This window comes from Daphnia magna, linkage group LG5 (genome assembly GCF_020631705.1).
Source record: "Daphnia magna isolate NIES linkage group LG5, ASM2063170v1.1, whole genome shotgun sequence".
NCBI lineage: Eukaryota > Metazoa > Arthropoda > Branchiopoda > Diplostraca > Daphniidae > Daphnia > Daphnia magna.
In genome coordinates this window covers 1,445,022-1,457,816 of record NC_059186.1, presented here as the reverse complement: position 1 = coordinate 1,457,816, position 12,795 = coordinate 1,445,022, and the positions used below count along the sequence as shown (strand labels likewise).

The 12,795-nt window shown below is 43.4% G+C and overlaps 7 non-coding genes and 1 pseudogene across 7 annotated transcripts; all 8 read right to left on the bottom strand.

Annotated features, from left to right (window-relative positions):
• Positions 1 to 71: 71 nt before the first annotated feature.
• Trnah-gug lies at positions 72 to 160 on the bottom strand. The gene is given in 2 exon segments: positions 72 to 106; positions 124 to 160. It is a non-coding gene; the product is annotated as a tRNA-His (tRNA).
• Positions 161 to 270: 110 nt separating this feature from the next.
• LOC123472835 lies at positions 271 to 389 on the bottom strand. Its single transcript, XR_006647299.1, has one exon. It is a non-coding gene; the product is annotated as a 5S ribosomal RNA (ribosomal RNA).
• A 274-nt stretch (positions 390 to 663) lies between these two features.
• LOC123472722 lies at positions 664 to 827 on the bottom strand. The gene has a single exon (XR_006647203.1). It is a non-coding gene; the product is annotated as a U1 spliceosomal RNA (small nuclear RNA).
• Positions 828 to 1,455: 628 nt separating this feature from the next.
• LOC123472785 lies at positions 1,456 to 1,649 on the bottom strand. Its single transcript, XR_006647265.1, has one exon. It is a non-coding gene; the product is annotated as a U2 spliceosomal RNA (small nuclear RNA).
• A 3,588-nt stretch (positions 1,650 to 5,237) lies between these two features.
• On the bottom strand, positions 5,238 to 5,344 carry LOC123472811 (annotated as a pseudogene).
• Positions 5,345 to 6,002: 658 nt separating this feature from the next.
• On the bottom strand, positions 6,003 to 6,225 carry LOC123472853. The gene has a single exon (XR_006647317.1). It is a non-coding gene; the product is annotated as a small nucleolar RNA U3 (small nucleolar RNA).
• A 1,229-nt stretch (positions 6,226 to 7,454) lies between these two features.
• LOC123472934 lies at positions 7,455 to 7,577 on the bottom strand. Its single transcript, XR_006647395.1, has one exon. It is a non-coding gene; the product is annotated as a U5 spliceosomal RNA (small nuclear RNA).
• Positions 7,578 to 8,062: 485 nt separating this feature from the next.
• On the bottom strand, positions 8,063 to 8,204 carry LOC123472891. Its single transcript, XR_006647354.1, has one exon. It is a non-coding gene; the product is annotated as a U4 spliceosomal RNA (small nuclear RNA).
• Between the last annotated feature and the right edge of the window lie 4,591 nt (positions 8,205 to 12,795).

The window sequence follows — 12,795 nt, the reverse complement described above, 5'->3', positions numbered from 1 at the left end:
TAAAAACCTACAACAACTGAACGAAAATTACGCAGTTGCTATCTCATTGTGCTTTTCCACTAGCTTTGAAATGCCGTGACCAGGATTCGAACCTGGGTTACTACGGTTTTACGCTATCAGACCCCACAGCGTAGGGTCCTAACCACTAGACGATCACGGCCAAATTGAAACGTTTCAATACACGTTAACGTTTCCACACAATCAAATTGTGGATAATAAATATATGGTGTTGGTTATGTTAAAATCTGACTAAAGTGAAAAAAGAAACGATGCCAACAGCATCCCGTATTCCCAAGCGGTCACCCATCCAAGTACTAACGGGACCCGACGTAGCTTAACTTCCGGGAGCTGACGAGACCGGGTGAGTTCTACGTGGTATGGCCGTTGACAGTATTGAATGTAAAATTTACAACGCATATGTCCGAATCGTTGTTGGCGTACATCAATCATCACAAAGTATCCGCCTTTTTAACGTTTAGGCATCATAAGTGACTTTCTTATCGGGCTTGACCAATGCATTCTTTGCGCTTCCCTTAATGGTTTGCATATTTAAATAGAGAATAACCCCTTTAATGCGGTGGTTTTGATCGCACAGTGACTCCTTTACAAAGTGAAAAGTATCCGTTCAAGTCTGCTTCACTTAGTATTATAGATTCTGCTGCTCAGAGGACGGCGCGAACGCAGTCCCCCACTACCAAAAATTGTACTCCCGAGTTAATCACATTTGGATTAATCGCAAGGGTCAGCCCATCCTTAGTGCAATGGAAAGGCCTCACCCTGAAGGAACCACCTTAGTGATCATGGTTGCCTCTGAGCCAGGTAAGTATGACTTTTGTAAATACTTGGCGATTTCTCATAGTTTTTTGGTAGACAAACAATAACGACGAAGTACACTAAATCATAGAGCTCAACAAAGAACTATCGCACGTGGAATTACGTATAAAACTGAAAAATGGGATTGAGCATAGTTGATCCTATACAGCTCTTATTTAAAAAATCGAAAACCTACAGCCATTTCTGGGTTAGAAGAGAAATGCTCCCATTTGGGAAAACTTCTTCCTCCCAAATGGAGACGTCGAATTGCGCTGTTTTTTCGTCTTTACTGCTCAACTGATCTAAACAACAATATTCATAAGAGACATGTCTGCATTTCAGATTGCCGTTCACTCAATTAAACTCGAACCCATTTGAATGGTTAGCTCTAAAAAAAAACTCGTTCCCTTTGAGGGACACAACTTGTTGGGCTGCAATTATTTAACCATGTTCCATACCTAGTGAAAGCTGTCGAAAGATACATTTTCAGCAGCCAAATGACTTCCGATGGAATAGTGATAGGTTGAAGATAAGAAAGTATGTTGATATAGTGTATATGTCATTTTTTCCACCTCATAATGATGCGAGAAACATAAAGAAGAGCACTCAGAAATTGATTTAATTCAGAAAAACATTCCTTTTAAGGGGTGAGCCGAGCCCGGAGGTACTGCAATACCGGGTCAACCCGTGGCAGGACCAATGCGAGCATTGATTTCCCACCGAATTCCAAAAATCAGTTTAATATTCTGGGGTTCATTTGAACCCGTATCAGATATTAAGCTGATAAGAACAGATTTTATGCTTTGTATTTTCCAATGGACTGGGAATAAAGCTGTATACAATTATGTTTTTATATTAATATGTAAAGGGAAAAAGTTCGCGAGACGACGTGTCAACGCTACGTTAAAAAGCCCTTAAAGAGAATGTTGCAGAAGACTGTTGTCTTCTGTTTCTTCATCTTCTTCGGGCGGTGGATCGCTTCCTTCTGTTTGATAGGCCAAGTGTTTTTCTATTATTCTGGTCGTTCCTTGTATGGCCAAGAGTTTCATCTTCCTCTTCAGGTTGTTCCATCATCTTCCAGGAATGCTGAGGGCTAGAGATATGGCGTTGTTTCTCGGAAGCCAGGACCCGAGAGAGCCAACGACTAGAGGAAGTACAGATCCAAGGTCTTTGTACTTCTCTATCTTCTTATTCCTTGCCCTCTCTAACCCTTCTGCACTGCTGAGTGGCACCGTCACGTCAATAATGATAGCTGGGTTCGTCGATGTTACAACGATGTCAGGTCGCATTCCGGTGGAGTCAATTGCCCGATTGACGGAAACGGAGTGGCCGAGCGCCTCCGCTTCTGTCACCATAATATCTAAGATAGAATTTTGTCTATTAATGGATAGAGCTGAATTGACTTGGCAACAGCAGACGACATGGTCTGTTGTTTCCAATTTGCACAACCAAGACGACATGTCTTGTTTGTGGACTTAGATCCTGGACACCCTCTAACTGGAAGTCTTCCGAGTCTGGCTTGGTGGAGGTAGTGCCATTCTTGAAATGTGAGAGGTGTTCTGCAGGAGATGAGTGCTGCTGTGTCCTTCGCCATGTCGAGTGCAAGCCCCGTTGCAACCTTCCCTTGTTGCTCTGACAGTAGCCTTGAAGTCCATCTTCCTCTCAGGGCGGTTCGGAGTCCTCTGACTGCTTTCAGGGAAATGCAAGAGATGTCATCGGCGATGATTTTGGAGTACTGTTCGCCGGATACATCAATCTTGATCCTCTTCAAGTGGCCAGCTGCCCTCCTCGAACGCGTCCAGAGGTTCATGGATGCTCCTCCATGTCTTATGGCACCAAGACCTTTGTCCATTAACCCTGCCAAGTATTCGTTAATTGGTATGACAAATGGTACTTCTCTCTTTCCGTATCCTAGTCGTATTGTCTCCTCTAGTTGCGCCATAGCCACTTCGCTAACGGACTTGTCCTCGCTGTCTAGGAGTTGCATCGCTCTAGCTATAGTCCAAATATCAGCCTCCTCGGTCAAAGGAAGCATTCCAAGCCCCCCAACTCTTCTGTCTGCGTAGAAGAAAGCCGTGTTAGACGAGATTGGGACGTTGGTAACTCTGCGAAGAAAATCTCTGCATTCGACATCAAGGTCGTAGAAAGCACCCTTTTCCACCCTTCCTGACGCCAGATGATGAGATAGTGACGGTAGAAGACAACTCCGGTATACTTCTAACTTCTGCCAGGGAGCTAGGCCAGAATCTGCTACTTTAACTAGGTTTCAAGCTAATGAGGTGGTTGGACGAAAAGACAGTCGAGCGCCTAGAGGTGTTCCTAGGTAGTTCTCCTGCTCGTCTTCGGCAAGGGGTCTGATTTCGGCGTCTCCGATTTTCAGCGTGTTGTCTGTAACAGATTTTCCATTAATAAGTGTTAAGGACGTGCACTTACCTGGATTGAACTTCAAGCCTAGCGAGGTTGCCGTGTCCTCTATGGCATTGAGAGTTCTTTGCGTTTCTCGGATTGACGATCCTACAATGGCAATATCGTCCGCATATGCTGTAGTTGAGACCCTAGCTTGAAATGCTGAGAATCCGGTGTTATTTGATTTTGCTGTCCGTATGATGGGTTCAGCTGCCAGGTTGAATACTACGCTGCTTAATGGGTCGCCTTGTCGAACACCGGCCGTAGGATGAATCTGCACGGAATCTCGCCCAACAGCAAAATCCATGGCGTTGTATGAGTAGATGTCGCTTAGGATGCGACGAAGCTCGGATGGTATTGGTAGACTCTGAAATAGACAATTTAAAATCGGGTGAGGTATAGATCCAAAAGCATTGGATAGGTCCAACCAGGCAATCACCATCTCCCTCTTGGACTGTTTCGCCTGTTCGATAACAGTGTGAGGGAGATGTGTGTGTTCCTGGATGCCTCGAACACCTGGTAGAAACCCTTTCTGCTCTGACGAAATCCATCCTAGCTTCGTCGCAGTTGACATTATTCTTGCGGACAAAATTCCTGAGAAGATCTTGTACATTGTCGGAAGAAGGGATATTGGTCGAAAGTTCCCATAATCTGAGGAGTCACCTTTCTTGTAAATCGGAACGGTCCTCGAGGTCTTCCAGCAAGCTGGAATCCCATAAGTCCATACCGCGCGGTAGATGGAAGCTAGGAGGTGACCGCTTGTGTCCAGTGCACGAAGGTGCCGATATTCCAATCCGTCTCGTCCAGGCGCGGTGTTGCAAGCTTTACTGAGTCTATGCTTGATTTCTTCTGGACTTGGAGGTGAGGAAAGAATTCTGAGCTCTTTCAGATGTTGGGTTCTTCCATTCACATCTGTCAAAATGTTCTCTGGCGCAGTCAATCTGGTTAGTTGATGGTGGTGTTTGGGAGTAGGTTGATTCGAGGAAAGCAGCAGCCAAATCCTTGGTTCCCGTGTAGCCAATGGATTCCTCTTCTAATATTTTCCTTACGGCTCTGCGAGGATAGAGTGAGTAGAGGCGTTGAAGTTTGCCTTTTATCTCTGCTGCCTTTCTTCCTGAACGCCTTATTTTTTGTTGTTGTCGATTTTGGTTGCAATGGCTTCTTTTCCTCTCTGTTGATGTTGTGGGTCTAACTGGTGCGGAGATTGTGTCTTTCGGTTTCGTTGAAAGCCTAAGCCACTCAACTGTACATTCACTGAGGAGGGAATCAAGACCCTGCAAGGAGGTGCACAATTCTATCCTTGAAGCCCACAACCCCCTAAACTCGTCTTCTGTTCCCGCTACGTCGACGGTAGATACTGAGTTCACAAGTTGGCTAGGAGATGATAAGGGGGAGGAAAAGGAAGTGTTTCGACTCGAACTAGAAGTGGAAGCCGGAGAACTAAGGGGTGTTTGGCTCGGATTAGGTGTTGGAATACGCAATGGTGAAGGGTACTGGAGATTAGGCTCTAGGTTAAGGATGATTGGTGGTGATATCTGGTGGGAAGCAATAGAACTTTGTGTAGTTGACGGGGTGGAACTACTGGAGATTAAGGAATTTCTTATGGATTCAAGAGAGAGGGTGGGTGAATGTGGTAAGTTTGATGAGAGCAAAGGGTTGGTAGAGGATATTGATGAATTAGGCGTGGTTTGTTGTGGGATTCTATGTACTTTATAGTGCTCTCTCATGGCATGCCCTTCTAGTATGACGTTGCACGCTCTGCATTTCCATTTCCTTTTAGTGGACAAACCGTGTTCGCGCGCTATATGGTGTTCAATAGACTGCGCTGCAACTGTGCCTTGTGCCGTTGTATACCAACGGCACAGTGGACATCTGCAGTTTCCACAAGGATAGGGAAGGATGAGATCCTCTCCTGCAATTTCTGATTGCTGTATGGGAATGCTTTCATGGCCAGTGCTGTCATCACTATGTGCTTCGTCGCACACAGCATGGTGTCTTTTGGCTCTGATACGTTCTTCAGAAATTTGATTGCACAATTGGCAATAATATTTTGTAACAACGATCAAGCCATGTTTTAATTTTAAGATACTACACTTTGATCTTAGCCAAAAGGCCGAGAAGCGATAACTGAAACTCAAGTTACTGGGTGTTATATGCCATACGGATCTTGAATATATGTCTGATGAACAAAATGAGCAAACCACTATCGAAAAACGAAGAAAGTCACCAGGAAACCAGGCTGTTGCTAGAACCCTGCCTGGCACTGTTCGAAGCCAATACAACTCATTAGTTTTTATCTTCTCTTTTGATACAAATAGATTATTAGGCTAAAAGGTTCAAATATTATATAATATGTGAAGCTGGTGATTGCAATGCACTCTCCATTTGAGTCAATCAACTCCACCTAGTAGCAAACTCTGCACACTATGAACTATCAATGCAGCAGGAATGCATCAGAAAACATGTTGGATAGAATCCTGGAATACGTAACGCAGCTGTTTTTGCAGCAACCAAGTTAATGTTACGCTGAGAAAACAACGAACAACAGGAAGAAATGTTACGTGAAGACATTAGCGAACGTCACATGTTTGAAATACTACGCCTGCCAATGTGCGAAATTCTTATTAAAGGGCACAGGATTCGATCAATGAAATCTACACATGGAAACGTTAGCTACTTTGATATCGATAACACGAAACGCTAAAGAGACGAGGCATTTGGGTTTAACGTTTTACGTATATCAGAGGAATCAATAAGTTCATTTTTCTATGCTTTGCTAAATTACCGCTCTGAAAACGCCGGTTTCCTTCCAGTGTGCCACAAGGGAACACCGAAAACGGTCCTCAATGGCGACGACCAGATACCACGCAAGTGGCTACGATCGCAACCTGTTTCACTCTCAGAAGCCAGCGTCATTACTCGTCATCGCGGGTTGATTGGAGAAATGTTTCTGGTGGGAAACAAGTCAAGATATACTACAGAAATGATCCTGTGAAGTATGATCTTAAAGTTGAAATAAACTTGCAAGAGAATAAATCGATTATGCAAAATGAAACAACATTAATTAATCTATTCGTAAAATAACGTGGTTTTTATTGTTAACGAGTTCTTCCTAGAAGTGAATTATGTGGAAAAGTGCTACACAACGACACGGCGCGTTTTGTTCATTCAATACAAACAGCTGAAATGGCGAAACAATGACGGTATTTAGAGCACGGTGGAAATTAAAAGCAGTTTGTTGAGGGTCACTCGCCAATTTCTTATATCGCGCTTCATCCTAGAAATACAATCGGTCGTCAGACATTAATACTTCAGCTGGATGTGTCGCACGCATCTGTAATCCTGCTTCTGGGAGGCTTGCTAGTGTGGATGACTTGAGACGAGGATTCCTACTTCGTGACCGTGCATGTTGATCAGGCGTCCGCACTAAGTTCGGCATCAACATGGACCCATTGAAGGAATTTAATGGGTGCAGGTTAGCTAAGGAGGAGCAAAACGGGCCAGGAAGGAAACTAAGCAGCCAAAAGTTCCCGTGTCGAGCAGTAGTAGGATCGCGCCCGTGAATGTACGCGACATGAATTAGCCTCGACGAAACAGTCAAACCTCTTTCTTTTTATTTCTATTAAGGAAAGTATGAGTTTCAATGGGTTTGTTTCTACTTCAAAAGTGAAATACTGCCACAACAATAAGCTCCACCCTAAATCTCTGAATCTGAAATATTGCAATTGGGTAAAAGAGTGAAAGCTCAAGTGATTGGCATGATTGCATCTGAATATCAACCCGCTCCGTTAAGCTCAATAACGATTCACTGTTATTGCCACAGCCCAAAGCTAATACTGAATAATAATCTGAATACCTAAATGTTGAATTGCAATTGAAGTTTCTATGCGGCCATCGGGCGCTTCGCGCCCTCGGCCGCGTTTTCAACTTGTGCGTATGGAACAGTGGTGTTTGCATACAATTTTAATGATTTGGAAAAGCATGAAATGGAGGGACCTGAATACTTATATGTTGAACTGCATCTAAAGTTTGCGGCCATCGGGCGCTTCGCGCCCTCGGCCGCGTTTTCAACCAACTTCAACGGATCGCTAAGATGGCGGTGTAATTTACCTTTTCTTGATAAACATGAAATGGAGGAATCTTAGTATTCTTTTATTCTCCAATTACATTGAAAATATTTTGCTTTCATCCCTCTACTGACTTATTAACGAGAATTTATTTATTTATCTTTGGGGTGCCCAGTCTAAAGACCAGGCGTTCGAAAAATAAGTCATATAGACTCATCAGTGCTCCTAACCACGGAAATCTTTAGTAAAAGGCGAAAGATTTATCCGAGTATTGATTAGAAACCAGAGTGATTAACAACTGAAATCAGTTGGTCTTTCTTCATTTCCCAACTTCATACCACTTTGGTAAAGTCACGGCAATAAACAGACATATTCAACCGTAATGCGACGACTATTTTCTGTTAGATTTGAAACAGTCACTAAAAAACTTCATGCTGTATAAAGCTCATGTAAAAATAGTTTCCTCTTTTGATTTTCAACTGAGTTAACTTAAGCTGATTGAAACATAAACGAAGTCTAAGGCAAACGGGGTGGGTAAGCTGAATTGGGAAAGGAGACGAAACGTATTTGTTCTGCAAGTCCTTTAGTTTTTTTTCTTTGGGGTGGGGGGGATCCATCCGCTAAGTTGAACAAACACGATTCTATAGACAGAAATTCAGGTTTCCCAACCTTTGATATATGTGGGATTGATTAACCAATCGCTTACTAAAGGTTGATCAAACAGGCAACCCTAAACAATAACCGAACACAGTGTTAACGTTCTTTAAGAGAATCTGCTCCTGCTGGAGCTGTCAAAAATTGCCGACAACAAAGAATGTTTCACTTCATCGTGGCGGGGTATTGGTTAAAGTTTTCAACTAGCAATAATCACACCTCGGGAGACCCTCATTGGTTATGATATTGCCACTGCGCAAAGCTAAATTTCCCATGAGAGAGCCCTACTACTTGAACCTTTTTCTTGTCGATTCCGCACGGACGTTGACACCAAAAGCATCAGGCAAGGTACTGCTTTTCGATTAAACTAATCATTTTGCTGCTTTCCTTTTTACACTCACATACCTATAAAGAATATAGTTCATTTTACGAATATTGTCACGGGTAGGTCTGGCCTAGCAACGGGCCAGGCATACGCAAAGCAATAATGACACGTGTATGTCCGATTAACCAGCAGGTCGGACATCCACGTGTTAATGGCTAGGAAGGGACGTAGCACGGAGGGGGATAGCTCACGCTTTCTCTTCCGTGATGTGTCACCTTGGCCCAAAAGGGGTCAACCAGGCAATCTGCTTGACCATCACAATAGGTTTTACTTCCCGCGTCATCTAGTAGGCCTTGCGTATAAAAAGCCAGGCCTACTAGCATTCGCTCTCGCAGTTCGTACTTCCCCTTGTCAGTGTATACGTTTCGTGCTCGTCTCACCGAATACACTGTCTTTTAAGAAAACCCCCGTGTCCCATTAAAGAAAGTGCCGCATCAAGAAGTGGGTGCGACAAGTGGTGGAGAAGCAGGGTAACAGCAAAGGTAAAACAATTTGACTATTTTTTTTTAAACTTATGCGAGGGGTGTAGTTTGTCTAGGGGCTCTGCCACAAGCGGCATTAAACAAACTGGTCTTAAAACCTTAAATTGTTTGTACACGGAGCCACAAACGACAACTCGCGGAGTTTGGAGAAAAATTGATTATTGTATCCTTTCTGTACTCTAGAGTACTGCGAGCTTGAAAATTGGGGAAACATTTGTAGTTTGGGGTTTGTTTTTTTTTGTGTGGAGTGAATAAGTATTTGATAGGAGTGAAACTTTTTTGAGAAAATTGGAAATCTGGTGGACAACTGAATTCTTGTCTCCGGTGGGGCTTGTTGAAGCTGTTTTTGTTGATTGCCGGTGTATTTTTATAACGCTACCACGGAAGGTATTTAGAAACATTTTTTTTGGAGGGTATTTTTGCACCAGTTTGTGGAAGCCATATAGGCAAAATTTATAGGATAGCGGTATTTTTTGGTCTAGGAAGACAACTTTTTGGAGCAGCTGTTTAAAAGCGATTTTGTCGGTCGTAAAGATCTGAGAGTGACGCAAAGAGGGGGGAAAGCAGATAGAATATTGTAACAGTGGCAAGCCATTAGAAGTGTTATAAGTGATTCAGTGAAAATTTGTTGTGAATGCGAAAGTGGCTGAACCCGCGTGAACCAAGTTGCCCGAGAGAGCCAAGTAGAAGGTTACATCCCCATTTATATCAGAATCAAACTCAAAGTTCAGCGACAACTGAATTAAGGCCACATCAACCTTTGGTTTTCAATCAATTAACGGAAAATCAACACAGGACAACACCGGCAATAGAAAACAATCAACTTAGCGGAGGAATAGCAGCAAACCTCACCATGGCGGCAGCAGTTCAGAAATTCATTTCACCACCGATGTTCAAAGCAGATCCAGGGGATAATGCTTCCGAATGGTTGGACCGTTTCGAGTTAACAGCAAGATACAACCGATGGGGAAACAATGAAATGCATAAAAACTTTGTGATGTATTTAGAAGGGACAGCTAGAAAATGGTATCTGTTTACGAACATTGCTAACCAATGGGAAGATCTACCCATACGTCCCAATCCAGTGGCCGGACAACCAGACCTACCTGCAGCTATAGGGTTACGCACCCAATTCTTGCAAGAATTTCAGCAAAATAATTTCTTGATGGTACAAGAGGCACGGTTGCGTCAACGGATTCAAGGAATAGAAGAAGATACCACGACTTATTATTACGACATACTTCACATGTGTCACGTGGTAGATCCCAAGATGACACAGGCACAACAGCTGGAACATCTCTACAGGGGATTACGCCCATCATTACTTGAAAAAATTTATCCGTTGCGACCAGCCTCCTGTTCGAAATTTTTGGAATTAGTGAAAATACATTCGGAAGCGACAATGCTCGCAAATCGTCGAGCTTGGTCGGAGGCAGTACTTCCGCTAAACAATTCACAGGATGGAACGACTCAAGTGGCGTTTGTTCGGGCAGCAGGTGGAAATAACACACCTCCAATTCAACGGAATACCAGCGACATGGAGAGGATGCTAAAAGAGCTCCAAGAATCGGTTCAGGAACTCAAACAACAACAATGGCAGAAAGGAAAGCCTCAAGCAAAGCAAGTGAGCTGGGGGTCTTCGGAACGAGTAAATCGCACGTTGAATGGGAAACCAGTATGTAACTTCTGCGCCAAAGGAGGACATATTGCACGCTACTGTTTTGCGAACCCCGAATCGTACAACTTTAGAACAAACACACAACAGGGAGGAGGACCTAAAACAAATCAACGTCAATGGCCAGTGAACAATCTAATGGTTTCACAAACACAACAAAATCGTACCCTAGAGGAACAACAAGGGGCACCGTTATTAGTATTAGGCATGTCAAAATTGATAAAGGAATGGGTGACATGTGGAACGACACAGGTCATGGCCATAGTAGATACAGGCGCCGCGATATCAGTAATTTCTCCAAAATTATTGGCAGCAACAGCATTTATCATACAACCGTGGAAAGGACCCAACATACTGATGGCAAATGGTAGTAAAGCAGAACCGTTGGGTGCAGCATACATCACTGTACAACATAGAAATAAAAGAGCGGAAGGAATAGCCGTGGTAATGCAGATGGAAGAAATGGACCTGTTATTAGGCAATGATTTCCTGAAACAATTTCGACGAATCCAAATTGATTACACCGACTCAGAAACATTGTTAACGATGGGAGATTTGCCGTTGAATGCGATTTACGCTCAAGAAGTGGAAAAATTAGCCCCAACATCATCTAAACTAACTACAGCTCAAGGACTATACATCCCCCCGTTGTCCATAATCCACGTACCCACAGTGCCTACGCATGTGACGTCTGGGAGTATAATAGTGCAACCATCAGTAAAACTATTGGCTTCAAAATCGTTGTCAGTTGGAAATGCATTAGTATCAGCAGAGAGCGGGACAATTCCAATTACCAATTTTTCACCCAAATCCGTTTGGCTACATGAAGGAGTGACGCTTGGAACAGTGCAAACATATTCGGAAGACGAGTCGGGCGAGGGAACAAGCAGCGCCCACAATATTACAGAAAAAGAAGCAAAGGCCATGGATCCAGAAGAGGCATCGATAGTTCCCGAGTTAAACGATCAGATCGCTAAAGGAGTAACAAAAGAACAGCGTGAACAACTCACATCGTTACTCCTGGAATACATACAATGTTTTGCAACAGAAGGGAAGGAGTTGGGAAAGTGTCTCGTCGCCGAACACAACATCGAGATCACACCGGGCACAAAACCAGTGCATCGTCAACCATATGCCAGTGCATGGAAAGCAAGACAAATAATCGAAGAACAAGTGGAAGATTTTTTGAAAAAGGATATCATAGAAGTGTCAGATAGCCCGTGGGGTGCACCTGTAGTGCTAATTAAGAAAAAAGATGGAACATGGCGATTTTGTGTCGACTATCGTGGACTTAATGCAGTAACAGTACGTGATGTGTATCCATTACCAAGAATCAGCGATGTGTTAAGCAAGTTGGAAGGCTCTAACTACTTTTCAATAATGGATCTACAAGCAGGATATCATCAGATCTCAATGAAGAAAGAAGATCGACAAAAGACGGCATTTGTTACGACAGATGGTCTCTACCAATTTAAAGTGATGCCATTTGGTCTCACAAATGGACCCAGCACATTCCAACGAACCATGGATATAGTTCTTGGAGGGCTTCGATGGACATCGTGCCTCGTGTATCTAGACGATATCGTGGTCTATTCTAAAACATTCGCAGGCCATTTAAAACGGTTACGATGGGTGTTAGATTGTTTGCTGAAAGCTGGACTAAGGCTAAAGTTGAAGAAATGCCAGTTTGCCGAAACTACCCTTAAAGTGTTGGGCCATATTATAACTAAAGATGGAATTGGGCCAGACCCAGAAAAATTATTGGCAGTAAAAAACTTCCCGTCGTGTGAAGAAGGAAAAACTACGGCAGAGAAGGTGAAAAGGGTTCAAAGTTTTCTGGGGTTGTGTTCTTACTACAGAAAGCACATAAAGAACTTCGCGAAAATTGCCAAACCACTTACTCTCCTTATCAAACAAGATACTTTGTTCGTTTGGGGAAAGGATCAAAAAGACAGTTTCGGGGAATTAAAAACCGCTTTGCTAACAGCCCCCGTGTTAGCACACCCAGATTATGCACTACCAATGGAAATTATTCCAGATGCCTGCGGCTATGGGATTGGAGCGGTGTTGGCTCAAAAGAAAGAGGGGGTAGAACACCCACTGGCATACGCGAGTCGTTTATTGTCAGACTCAGAAAAAAATTATTCCATAACGGAAAAAGAATGTCTAGCACTGATATGGAGCCTAACAAAATTTAGATGTTACGTGTGGGGATGTCAAATCAACATCACGACAGATCATGAAGCCCTATGTTGGTTATTGACCAAAAAGGATTTAGCAGGTCGGCTAGCACGTTGGAGCTTGTCATTACAG